This window comes from Jaculus jaculus, assembly GCF_020740685.1.
Source record: "Jaculus jaculus isolate mJacJac1 chromosome Y unlocalized genomic scaffold, mJacJac1.mat.Y.cur SUPER_Y_unloc_1, whole genome shotgun sequence".
Lineage (NCBI taxonomy): Eukaryota > Metazoa > Chordata > Mammalia > Rodentia > Dipodidae > Jaculus > Jaculus jaculus.
Genome location: NW_025423386.1, coordinates 1,367,678 through 1,378,961, shown reverse-complemented (window position 1 = coordinate 1,378,961; position 11,284 = coordinate 1,367,678). Strand labels below are relative to the sequence as shown.

At 37.6% G+C, this 11,284-nt stretch overlaps 1 pseudogene; it reads right to left on the bottom strand.

Moving 5' to 3' along the window:
* Positions 1–10,234: 10,234 nt before the first annotated feature.
* LOC123457152 lies at positions 10,235–10,348 on the bottom strand (annotated as a pseudogene).
* Positions 10,349–11,284: the final 936 nt, after the last annotated feature.

The following is an 11,284-nucleotide window of genomic DNA, read 5'->3' as shown; positions in this document are numbered from 1 at the left end:
GAAGGCTACTGATTTCTGTGTATTTATTTTGTATCCTGCTACATTGCTGTAGGTTTTGATCAGCTCTAACAGCTTGCTAGTAGAGTCTTTAGGGTCCTTTATGTATAGAATCATGTCATCTGCAAATAATGATAACTTGATTTCTTCCTTTCCAATTTGTATCCCTTTTATGTGTGTCTCTTGCCTTATTGCTATGGCTAAGACTTCCAAAACTATATTAAATAGAAGTGGAGACAGTGGACACCCTTGTCTTGTTCCTGATTTTAGTGGAAAAGCTTCCAGTTTTTCCCCATTTAGTAATATGTTGGCTGTAGGCTTGTCATAAATAGCCTTTATTATATTGAGATATGTTCCTTCTATTCCCAGTCTCTGTAGGACTTTTATCATGAAGGGATGTTGGATTTTGGTAAATGCTTTCTCTGCATCTAATGAGATGATCATGTGATTTTTGTCCTTCAACCCATTTATGTAATGTATTACATTTATAGATTTGCGTATGTTGAACCATCCCTGCATCTCTGGGATAAAGCCTACTTGGTCAGGGTGAATGATCTTTTTGATATACTCTTGTATTCTGTTTGCCAATATTTTGTTGAGAATTTTTGCATCTATGTTCATGAGGGAGATTGGTCTGTACTTTTCTTTTTTTGTTCTACCTTTGCCTGGTTTTGGTATCAGGGTGATGCTGGCCTCATAGAAGGAGTTTGGTAGGATTCCTTCTTTTTCTATTTCCTGGAAAAGCTTAAGAAGCAATGGTGTTAGCTCTTCCTTAAAAGTCTGGTAAAATTCAGCAGTGAATCCATCCGGGCCTGGGCTTTTTTTATTTGGGAGATTATTGATAACTGCTCGGATCTCCATGTTTGTTATAGGTCTATTTAAGTGATTAATCTCATTTTGATTTAATTTAGGTAGGTCATATAGATCAAGGAAATCATCCATTTCTTTCAGATTTTCGTACTTTGTGGAGTATATGCTTTTATAGTATGTCCCTATAATTTTTTGAATTTCTCTGGAATCTGTTGTGATGTTACCTTGTTCATCTCTGATTTTATTAATTTGTGTCTCTTCTCTCTTTCTTTTGGTCAGATTTGCTAAGGGTTTATCAATCTTGTTTATCCTTTCAAAGAACCAACTCTTTGTTTCATTAATTCTTTGGATTGTTCTTTTTGTTTCTATTTCATTAATTTCTGCCCTAATCTTTATTATTTCTTCCCGTCTACTACTTTTTGGTTTGCCTTGTTCTTCTTTTTCCAAGGCTTTAAGGCGAAGCATTAGGTCATTTACTTGCGACCTTTCTAATTTCTTAATATAGGCACTTAAGGCTATAAATTTACCTCTTAGAACTGCCTTCATTGTGTCCCAGAGATTTTGGTATGTTGTGTTCTCATTATCATTTGACTCTATAAATTTTTTGATTTCCTTTTTGATTTCTTCATTGACCCACTCATCATTTAGTAGTGTATTGTTTAGTTTCCATGATTTTGTGTATGCTCTATAGCCTTTCTTGCTACTGATTTGTAGTTTAATTCCATTGTGGTCAGATAGAATGCAAGGAATTATTTCAATTTTCCTGAATTTGTTAAGATTTGCTTTGAGTCCTAATATATGGTCTATTTTAGAGAATGTTCCATGTGCTGCTGAAAAGAATGTATATTCTGCAGCCTTTGGATGAAATGTCCTGTATATATCTGTTAGGTCCATTCCTTCTATGACCTCATTTAGTCCAGATGCCTCTCTGTTTATTCTTTCCCTGGATGACCTGTCAATTGATGAGAGTGGGGTGTTAAAGTCACCCACCACCACCGTGTTTGGTGTTATCTGTGACCTTAGTTCTAATAGTGTTTGTTTGACGAATTTGGGGGCCCCCATGTTAGGTGCATATATGTTTAGGATTGTAATGTCCTCCTGTTGGAGTGTGCCCTTAATCAATATAAAGTGACCTTCCTTATCTTTTTTGACTAACTTCGGACTAAAGTCCACCCTGTCTGATATTAGGATAGCAACCCCTGCTTGTTTTCTAGGCCCATTTGCTTGAAACACCGTCTTCCAACCTTTCACCCTAAGATAATATCTATCCTTTGTAGAAAGGTGAGTTTCTTGAAGACAACAAATTGTAGGATCCTGCTTTTTAACCCAGTCTGCAAATCTATGTCTTTTCGTTGGGGCATTGAGACCGTTGATATTAAGAGATATTATTGAAAGGTGTGTATTTATGTTTGCCATTTGTGTGTGTGTGTGTGTGTGTGTTACTTGTTCTACCTGTGCTCTCTTCTGTTAACTGGTATTTGAGTATGGCTGGTTTTTTCTAGGTTCCTTATATGTGTGCTTTTCCTTTTGTTCAGCATGGAGGATTCTATCAAGTATTTTCTGTAGAGCTGGTTTTGTCTTCAGATATTCCTTTAACCTGCTTTTGTCATGGAATGTCTTTATTTCTCCATCTATTTGGATGGATAACTTTGCAGGATAAAGTAACCTTGGTTGACAGTTGTTATCTTTCAGAACTTGGAATATATCACTCCAGGCCCTTCTGGCTTTAAAAGTTTGTGTTGAATAATCTGCTGTAATCCTGATGGGCTTGCTTTTGTAGGTAACTTGATTTTTCTCTCTAACTGCTTTCAATATTTTTTCTTTGGTTTGTGTGTTTGGAAGTTTGAGTATAATGTGGCGAGGAGAGTTTCTTTCTGGGTTTTGTCTGGCTGGGGTTCTAAAGGCTTCCTGTATCTGTATTGGCACCTCTTTCCCAATTTGGGGAAAATTTTCCTCTATGATTTTGTTGAAGATGCCTACTATGCCTCTGGAGTGGAGTTCTTCTCCTTGTACTATGCCCTGAATTCTTATATTGGATCTTTTCATAGTGTCCCGAATATCTTGAAATTCCCACTCATACTTTTCTATAAGTTTGTCTTTCTCTTTGTTGGACTGCATTAGGTCTGCCACCTGATCTTCTAGCTTAGATATTCTGTCCTCTCCCTCATCCATCCTACTGGTGAGATTTTCTACAGAGTTTTTTATTTCATTAACTGTGTTCTTCATTGCTAGTAATTCTGACTGGTTTTTCTTTATTATTTCTATTTCTCTATTTGTGTCTTGTATTGCCTTCTTTATTTCATTAAATTGGTGTCCTGCCTCTTCTTTGATTCCTTTGATTTCCTCTTTGATTTCCTCTTTCTTCTTTGATTGTTTTCATGTGCTCTTTGACCTCTTTGAACATATTTATAATTATTCTTTTGAACTCTTTCTCAGGCATTTCCTCTAACTCTTTCTCACTGGAGGACATTTCTGATGCATTAATACTTTTAGGTGGATTTATATCGTCTTGCTTTTTAGTGTTTCTTGTGTTATAATGTATATATTTTTGCATCTTGGATTAAGTTAATGCTTGGATTTTCTAGCTAGCTGTGTATTCTTAGCTGTATCAATTGATTTGATGTAATATATTTTCAGGGTAGGACCTTAAGGTATTAGGTGTGGCTCTTAAGACTCTCAGAGTATCTACAAAGATGTTCTTAGGGGTTGAGTTTCCCTGCTATAGGAGTATTCAAGCAGGCTGAGTGGAATAATATACTGGTAGATTCTAAAATTTAACTAAACACTGTACCCATTCCATCAAAAACAGCCCCGAGTATGTATGCAAGAGTAGTTATTATAATGACCAGATCCTCTATCAACAAAGAGGTTTAGATTTCTGGTCTGTTGAGGTATCCAAGTCAGCTTGTGACCAAGTGAGACCCTTCCCTGGTGCAATCCCAGTTACCTTGGGTGATTGTGGTCTCAGTGAAGTTGCTGCCTGGGTCGTCGGGCTGCTGTTCTGATTTCTGGAGCTGGGCACTTGCTTTTCCTACGGGGCAAACTGAGTCGCTGCTGCCGCCTCTGCAGCTGTTGTAGCTGCCACCCCCGGAGTCCCCACCGCTGCTGAAGCTGCCGTTGCCGTGTCCACCGCTGCTGCTCACCCCGAAGCCGCTCCTGGGTCCGCTGCTGCTGGGGCCACTGGTACCGGTGCTGGAGCTGCTGATGTTGCTGCCGAACTCTGCTCCTGCTTGGGTCCCGCCGTCAGCCCACATTGGCGTGGCCGGTCCCAGGCCGCTGCTGTGTTCGCTGGAGCTGGGTTCAGGCGGCGGGGGAGTGGAGGGAGCCGCGGCTGCTCTGGTTGTATCGCTTCTCCACGTGTGCTTTTACCTCGCGGTCTGCTCCTCCCTCCGTTGCTCGCTGCCGCTCTCCCCTCACGTTTCCCGAGTTGCGGAGAGCGCGGTGTGGGGGGAAAATCCCGCACCTGGCTTGTCCTGCGGCTCGAGCCGAGAGTCCGGCAGTTTTCTGCCGCTCCGCGGTTGCGGCGGGTAGCCGAGCCGCCCCGGAGCCGCTGTTCCCGCCTGTGCAGGCTCTGGATGCTCTATATCTCTTCCACTTCTCCGCTGCCGCCTCAACTTCCTATACACCTCACTTTTTAGTAAAAGTGTGTATTTTGCTGAGTTTTTTTTTGGTCTTTCCCCCCCCCCCAGGCTGCTTTGGCGTGGTACCTATGCCTCCATCTTAACCGGAAGTCTTTATCAAGATTTTTGTTAAGGCTATTAATTACAGAGGGTACTTCCAGGACTTACTGTTCAGAGACTACTATACTAGTTTCTAAAGGAAAAAGCATATATTCCCTTTCTCTTCAGAGTATACTAAGGATATTTCCCACTGAATCAAATACTCCACTTGCTACTGAAAGTAAGCTAAAAGTGTTCATTGAGTTCTCAGTATTCATGTATGTCCATCAATGTTATTGACATACAGATTTCTTTTTTCACATTTCTTCTTCCTGATATTTGTGTCATAAAAACGGTAACTAGTTTAAAGATATTACACAGTTTATATCTTTTTTATGTCATTTAGAGTAAATGACAAAAATAACCACTGTTTAAATGATTTTTTTTTAAAGAGAGACAGAGAAAGGCAAAAAGAGAGAAAGAGAGGGAGGGAATGGACACACCAGGGCCCTCAGCTCCTGCTAACGACCTCAAGACATGTGTGGTGTGTTGTGGTGCATGATCAAGATTGCATGCTTGCATCACTGTGCATCTGGGTACATGGGACCTGGAGATTCAAATAGTAGTTCTTAGGGTTCACAGAGAGCACCTTAACTACAAAGCCATCTCTTCAGCCTGAAAATAATTTTTTGATAGAATTTTCTATATTTCAGCACTGAAGGAAACTCTTACCTTTGCTTTAACAAAGATTTTCTTTAGCCAATTCAGTCTTGGTAACATTTAAAAATCTACAGTTTTCTAATACTTCCTTATCCTTGATAAGCTTGAAGTGCACAGAGGTTTGTGTTTATTGGTTGTGTACACTGAATTATTTTTCTTATACAGACTAACAGTTTGTTAAATAGCTCTTTGTATTAATAAATATCTCATGTTTACATGTTGTTTATCACAAGGAAGTTCTAATTACATCATTTATTTTTGTCTCCTCGTTTTCAGAGCTAGTCATTTTTTGTTTTGAATATGTTATATGAGAATAATGCATGCTTTATATTTAGGACCATTTGTTAATTTCTACAATGATATATATCTCTGTCTAAGGACTGTATTTGTGTTCATTGTTCACTTTTTCAGAATCAATGGAATTGAGAGCTAGGGAAGCTTGTTAGAGAAGAACTTGTATTTGTTTGTGTGTACTATTGGCATACATGCATTGTTTCTTCATGTATGTGATTGTAATAGAGCAAACTAGGATTATTTTAAGAAGCAATCTAGTGTTTTGCTTGGTTTTAGACAAAGGGTCTGTCCCTGTGGAAGTGAAATATACAGTTAGGTAGCTGGACTCTCTGATGAGTTCCAGAATTCCTCTCACATCTGTACCACCAGCAGTGGGAAAACCAAGATATGTGGACCCACATGGTTTTTACACATATGCAGATGATTAAGTTTTTATTCTTCTAATCTCATGAATTACACACTATCTAATGGATTTCTACACTTTTAAGAATGTTTATTTCTTTCATAAATACTTCACTACAAATTTTCCTGGACCTAATTCTTATTGGTTGGCTTTAAAAAAAAAAATTTTTTTTTTTGGTACAAAATAGCATGGTTTTCATAAATTAAACTTTTGTAAATTTCTGCTTCCATTTTTCTTTGTGTCTTAATATTGCTAGTAAATCTGATGTCAATGCTTAAAAAAAATCCTGTGTGATCATGATATGTAAAGAAACCAATGTAGATATGTACATCCTCAAGTTTATGATGAGTGGTAAGACATTGGCAACTTTTCGTTTGTCTCTCAGGAATATTTTACATTTTGCTGTAGAGAATGAAGTGAATATATGTGAAATCTGAGGTAGAAGTTCAATCCTCCTTGGTGAGTTGTCTCTAGTTGGTTGCTGTAGTTGGTGGTGGTGGTTTTTGAGGTAGTGACTCACTGTATTGTAGGCTGACATGGAATTCACTATGTACTCTCAGCCTGGCCTTGCAGTCATGGCACTCCTCCGCCCTCTGCAACCCAAGTGCTGGGACTAGAGGCATGGACAACAATTACCAGATCTCAGCTCACTTTTCGGGATTCAGTAACATGCTAACTATTAACCTCTTTGTCATATAATCCATATACTTCCTGATTTTTCAATAATAAATGTGACAAAACACAGGCAATACTATTTATTCAAAATTTTGCACATTTTTTCTACTTCAAATTGACTTGATTTTACCTCTTATTTCTCCACCACCAAATGTGGCTTTTCTAAAATGAAAAAGACAAAAGAAATGTATCCAAAGTGTGATAAGGACTATGAGGTGGGGCCAGATCATCTAAGTTCCAGTAATAAACTTTTTATTCAGCGTGCATTGACAGTTATAAGAAATTAATTCATTTCATCTCAGAGGGAGCTACTAATACTAAAATCAGCAATGGGAAATACATGGACAGGGCAGACTGGGTGAAGGATCAGAAATACTCAAACATGAGTACAATCTGGAATGAAAGATGATTACAAGTCTGTAGTTTTTTTATTATTTATTTATTTGAGAGCGACAGACACAGAGAGAAAGACAGATAGAGGGAGAGAGAGAGAATGGGCGCCCCAGGGCTTCCAGCCACTGCAAACGAACTCCAGACGCGTGTGCCCCTTCTGCATCTGGCTAACGTGGGACCTGGGGAACCGAGCCTCGAACTGGGGTCCTTAGGCTTCACAGGCAAGCACTTAACCGCTAAGCCATCTCTCCAGCCCAAGTCTGTAGTTTTTGATTCTGCTTCCATAGAGACCTACTTGCTGCAAGCAATGTGAATCTTCTTATAACCTGGGGAATTATAAGTGATGGTTATTTACATGGATGTGAGGGGATATTGAGAACATCATCAGTGTCAGGGTATAAAGAAAATCATATGGGTGTTGTTTGAACATGGGCAATATGAATGAATGTATTCTCATGAATAAAAACTAACACCAAAGGGCACTGTCTTTGGGTTATCAAGTACGTTTATGCTGGTATATTTTCCAGGGTCTACTATTTCACATGACTTTTCTTGTCATGATAGAAGTGTGAGATTCTGTGTATATAGTGATGTCCAAGTCACACCTCTAGGCCATGCATGGCGATGATGAGCCTCATTGAATTATTGTAAATATGCTGTAAATGTGATGTCTACATTCAAAGGAGTATTAAAATGCCTAATAATCATTTCAGATTTCATTTTTATTAAATTAATTAATTTTTTTCTTCATTTAATGAAAATCACTATTTAAACAGGACTAATTTCACATTACATTAATTATAAATATTTCACTAATGCACCATTTATTTCATGTTTTTGTATTAATAATTTTTTTAAATTATTTTTATTTATTTATTTGAGAGCTACAGACAGAGAGAGAAAGAGTAAGATAGAGAGAATGGGCATGTCAGGGCCTCCAGCCATTGCAAACGAATTCCAGATCTTTTTCGCCCCCTTGTGCATCTGGTTAACATGGGTCCTGGGGAATCGAGCCTCAAACCTGGGTTCTTAGACTTCACAGGGAAGTGCTTAACTGCTAAGCCATCTCTCCAGCCCTGTATTAATAGGTTTTGTTTTTAAGATTGAATTGACTTCAAATGCTATTTAGCTTGAACATTTGAATAGTTGTGAGAGCCATGTTTCTACTTACACAGTCAATATCTCCATTTTGGACATGTGTCTGTAAAATACAAAAAAGAGGATAAAGTGGTATTACATTCACTTCATAAATGAGAAATCTTTAATCATAAGTATTCTGAATGAGAAATGGCCATCAGAGGATGACAGAGATTCTTTAATCTTTATTTTCCCATGATAGCCCAAGAGTGATTCACCTGTCTTGGTGACATCCAGGATATTTTGAGTTGCAATTTGCTTGTCACTAATAATCTTGTTATACTCTTTCTGTGTCTCTTCACTGATAATGTGGCATTTTGCTGAATTTTATGGAATAGAAGTCAGAAAATATGGCTATTAGATTCCTTTCTAAACACAAAACCCATCCTACTTTATAAACCATAGGTTGATCAAGCTTTATTTTCCCAATGGCACATCATGCTTTCTGTTCATTATCCCCTTTATATTGGGAATGTAACCCAGAAAGGACAACTTAATTGGAGATCAATTCATACATTCAGGTTTATGTCATTTTTCTAGATTTTGGAAAAATGGCATGAAAGTAATTTTGTCTCTCATATTTTTACTTCAAAAGGTAAGGAACGCTGTAAAGCACATTTGGAAATTTGTGATGATTGGATCTGAGTGTGTCAATGACACTGTTTCTATTGTGTCCCAGTCTATGTTATGGAATCTACTCTCTACTCTTTATGTAACAAAATAAATGAAAGGGGAAATCACTAAAGAGCTCACATAGTCCATGGGTTATAATATAGAGTTTCTAAAAGTTTTATAGTCAATTTCCACACATACACATAATATTCCCTGGCATTATCCCCCTTGCTCTCCCTCCTCTTAAATCTCCCTATTTTCTGAATCTCTTCTTGTGAACAACAACAAGCAAAAGAAAATACAAAGTGAAAAACTTAACATCAAGTTTGACAGAATAAAATTTAGTTCCATTATAGAAGAGATGTGACGTTCACACCAGAAAACATAAAATGATGCCACTATTTTTTTCTTGTAGAGATAGCCCCAGTCCAACATCCTTTCCTATGTTAGGTGATAATATTGAAGGCCTCCATCATACAGTGCTCAATCATGACCTCACACATCGTCCTGATCTTCAGTGTGAGAATGAGTTTGGGACATTGTTATATTCATGGTGTGTGTGTGTGTGTGTGTGTGTGTGTGTGTGTGTGTGTGTGTGTGTGTAAATATGTATGTGGAGTATTCTGAGTCTTACTTGGGGGTGAGATCCTTCAATCTTTATGTGGATGTCTGTACAAGAAGAGTGGCTATAATTTTGTTTCAGCATGATTCACATAATTATGAGTTACAGAGAGGCACTGATGCAAAAATACACAGAAAGTAACCAATGAAACAGAGAATTACCTATGCTTTATAAAGTTGTGGTAAGGTTTTCTCTTCTTTTTGTTTTGTTTGTTTTTGAACTTAAGAACCCTTTCTAATCCAGGCACACCTGAAATTCAATATGTAGTCTCAGGGTGCCTAGAACTCAGTACCTCTGCCTCCAGAGTGCTGGGATTAAAGGTGTGTGCCACAATGCCCACCTCAAGTTATGGTAAGGTTTTAAGACACATGTGAACACATTCCTATACCAGGTTAGATCATGACAAAATGCATACACATCTCATAACTCATCTCCAAAGTACCAAAACATCCCCAAAACATAATCAAACTGAATACTTACACAAAACTACAAACACATCTTGATGGTTATATTGATCATAAAAATAGTGAAAATGTAATATCATTGAATTGGTTGAGACAAAATCCACTGAGAAGCAATTCACCTTTGGGACTGAGAAGAAATATGTTTTCAAGATTAGCCAACAGTACCATATCTTCTACTAATTTGATATGTCTATTTTTTTATTTAAAATGTGAGACGCATGAGTAGAAAAGATGGCTTAGTGGTAAAGACATTCATCTGCAAAGCCAAAGAACAGTGGTTTGATTTCCTAGGTTACACTTAGGCCAAATGAAAAAGCTGGCACATGTATTTGGACTTTGCAGTAGTTGGAGTCCCTGGGATGCTAATTCTCTCTCTCTCTCTCTCTCTCTCTCTCTCTCTCTCTCTCTCTTTCTCCTCTTTCTCTCTCAAATGAATAAAAAAATTAAGTAAAATATGGACCGCTTCAAGAGTTTGTTTGCCACTCTTAAACAGGGGCCATGGTGATCTAATCTGTATCATTCCAATTTTAGTAAATTTACCACTTCAACCACCTCATCGTAAATAAAAACTGTCTCTAATTCAACATACACCAAATATCCTACTTACAAAAGTTATGAAGATTAATAATTGTAGGATGTATTGAGGTAATTTTAAGTCCAGGTGGTTAATTCCAGACACATGAGCAATTATTTGGTTGCATCACATTCAAATTAAGGTCATTTAAAATCTAACTAATGGGCAGAAGAGATGGCTTAGTGGTTAACACACTTGCCTTTGAGACCTGAGTACTCAAGTTCTATTCCCCAGTACCCTCATCAGAGAGGTGTAGAAATTGGTGCATACATCTGGAGTTTCTTTGGAGTGACTAGAGATGCTGGAGTTGCCATATTATCTTTCCCTCTTTAGTAAATAAATTAAAAAATAATAAAAGTCTTAATTGCTGAGTGTCTAAGAACAGCAGTGATATGAATGAAAGTTGGGATGACCTTACTGGAATAGATTAACTACATTAGTCATTTAATAAGGGTCTGGGTAGAACATAGTCTTCATATAATAATATTTAAAAAAATTATATGCAGATTAAGCTTTGATAAAAACATAGTAGATATATCCAGAAAAGGAAATATGTGGCCATTTTGTTTGTTTGCCTTAAAAATCCTATACTGGAACTGCATTAACTAATGACCCAAACTTGAAAAACTATGGCTAGATAGTGTATACTTAAAAATATATTTGTTTATATATTTTAGCAGAGTGGGTGAAAGAGATAGAGAGAGGGATGAAACGAGAGAGAGTGAGAGAGAGAGTGATTGAGAATGGTCAAGCTAGGTCTTCCAACCATTGCAAATGAGATCCAGATGTACCCTCTGAATACACTCTGAATCTGGCTTTGAGTGGGCACTGAGTAATTAAACTTTGGTCCTTGGGCTTTGAAGTTCCTTAACCTCTGATCCATCTCACCAGCTCTCTTTTAAAGTATTTATTTACTTATTTAAA